We start from the raw sequence: 2690 nt of genomic DNA on the forward strand, positions 1-2690 counted from the left end.
GGACCTCATAATGATAAAGGAGTTAGTAATAAGCAAAACCAAGTAGCTCTGATAAAGAGATGCAAACCAATCTCAAAAAATGCATATGGTAGAAGGAAAACAAAAATGGAATGATTAGCACTTGAATATCGCCAACAACGTGCAGTGTCAAATGTCGATCTCTCTGATGCGTGGGTGTCCTGGCATTTCTTTCTTTGAAATGTCACTGCTGTCAGAATCTTTAGGACTGTTATTAATACCATCAAATGACCCTGGTTCTTGGGGCTTTAATACTAAAATATGTAAATAGGGTCTTATGAATTTCTCACTGTGTGAATCTGCTGGGGGTAAATTGTGACTAGAATTAATTTGTGGCTGTTGGGACAGCCTGGAATCCAACACTTAACATTCCTCTCCCTTGCCCCTCCTTCTACGTTATCTGAAATGGGACAGAAAAGTGTTTTTCTAGTGTATTAGCAAATAGTAGCCACACTGCTGGAGTATTGATCTCTTCTAATAGTGGAAGATCTAGGTTTTCCTTTTAATCTGTAGACACTAGGAATGAAATATTCTTTCCTCTCTATCTTATACTGTGGATTTTGACATTTTGACTTTTACCTTATTCCCGAATATCAACTTAACATCATGTGAGACTGGCAACAGCCACTCTATCCATATCTCTGGGGAGCAAAGTTGGGCAGAAGTGGAGCAGTAAAATTTTTTACTTGGTCACAGAAGCCTGAAGGGGGGTTCAGGAAGTTGCACTGTTAACCAATAGGGGTCCCAGGAATCTCACTTGGAGAGTGTCAAGGAAGCAGAGGGACATATTAATGGAAATGTCAGTTTCCTTCCTCATATTGGGGCTCACTTCAGTGGCCCCTCCACAATGAAAATAAAGATGAGAATTTCTGAGCCTGGACAATGTAGTGAGACCTTATCTCTACAAAAAATAAAAAAATATTAGTTGGGCCTGATGGCGTGTATCTGTAGTCCCAGCTACGGGAGGCTGAGGCTGGAGGATTGCTTGAGCCCAGGAGCTCAAGGCTGTAGTGAGCTATGATCATGCCACTCTGAGTAACAGAGCGAGATCCTGTCTCTCTATCTCTCTATAGAAAGATGAGTGGCACTTTACCATGTACAAAATGCTTTGACCGTATGCTTGCTCACCTCTGATGCTTCAGCAACCCTTAATGGTAAACAGGAGATGTACGATTTCAGCCATTTCTCTCACGGAAAACTGGATGTCGGTGCTGGGGCTGAAATTCAGGTCTTTGAATTACTACAGCTCATCTTCATCCCAGTGACTTTGAAACAGCAAATGTTTTTCCGGTAAAAAATAACAGAATACATATAAAAGGCTCAGAAGACTGCTTGGCACATTAATAAGTGATCAATAATGTTAGTTCACATTCTTATTTTAACATTAAGCATACTTTGACAAGTCATCCGTAAATATCGAGTCATATTTCTGCCGTCAGTGATGGACCTGTGTCAACTTTTGGTGTTTTGAGGGTTAAGCAATTGTTTTCAGAAAAACTCTAAGGGAAATACTTGATTCCCAACAAGCCTTTGCCTTGCTGAACAAAGGTGCGGTTAAGTGGAACTCTAGCCATTGAAGACCTGGGTTCAAATTCCCACTCTTCTGGACAAGTGTCTGAGACTGTCATGCCTCAGCTTTCTCATCTGCATAGGATTATCGTGTGGAGTAAAATGAAATAGCACAGGCAGATCACTTAGCACAGTGCCTTGGATATAACGGGCACTAAATCGATGATGCTCTCCTCTCCACCCAGCCTCCTAGCAGTTCTATTTCTGATAATGAAGCTTCTGACAACAAAATGTGCTGCTGGCTGCATCCTCTTCTCTAGTGACATATTTCTGTGTGCTTTACCTGGCACAAGTTTACTGAACAAACATCTGTGTCTGCTGTGTACAAGGCTCTGTGTGTGGGAAGCGGCACAAAGATGTATATAATACAGGGTTCTGCTATCAAGAAGGTTATGAGAGTGTTAGAGCTCTGGTTCTCTATCAGTGATCAATTTGCCCCTAGGAGGCAACTGGTAAAATGTGGAGATATTTTTGATTGTCATGAGTGAGGGGTAGGGGCTAGCTATTGACTTCTAGTGTATGCAGGCCAGGGATGCTGTAAATATCCCACAATGCCCAGGGCAGCACCTGTCACAAATAATTATCTGGCCCAAAATGTCAGTAGTGTTGTAGTTCAGAGGCTCTGTGTTAGAGATACAGGCCATGGGCAGAAATAACTAATAAACATGGGAGAAAATGCCAGGATCTGTGTCTGACGATGAGTTTCATGTGGTAAAAGGGCCATTTGGATTAATGGGTATAAATGTACGGTCAGATAGAAGAAATAAGACCTAGTGTGGTTGGTCTCGTCTCCGCAGTGAACTTTCAGCTCCTTGAGCGTAGCGACCTCTTCCGTTTTTTTGGCAGGTGGGGATATTTAAATCTCTATTTTGATGCACAATTAAAAATAAAAAATTGCCAAAACAGTGGTCGAAAATTGTACTATACCATATTTCACGTGCTTACACTTCATAAATTAATGCTCATAAAACACTCGCTCTCCACCCTCCTGGCCCTTAGCCCCACTTGCTGCACGCCCCGGGGCTCAGCACTTGCCCGCGGGTGGGAGGCGGGGCTTCGCCAAATCTCCGTCCCCGGGGCAGGGCCTGACCGAGGTTACAGTC

This window comes from Rhinopithecus roxellana, chromosome 2 (genome assembly GCF_007565055.1).
Source record: "Rhinopithecus roxellana isolate Shanxi Qingling chromosome 2, ASM756505v1, whole genome shotgun sequence".
Lineage (NCBI taxonomy): Eukaryota > Metazoa > Chordata > Mammalia > Primates > Cercopithecidae > Rhinopithecus > Rhinopithecus roxellana.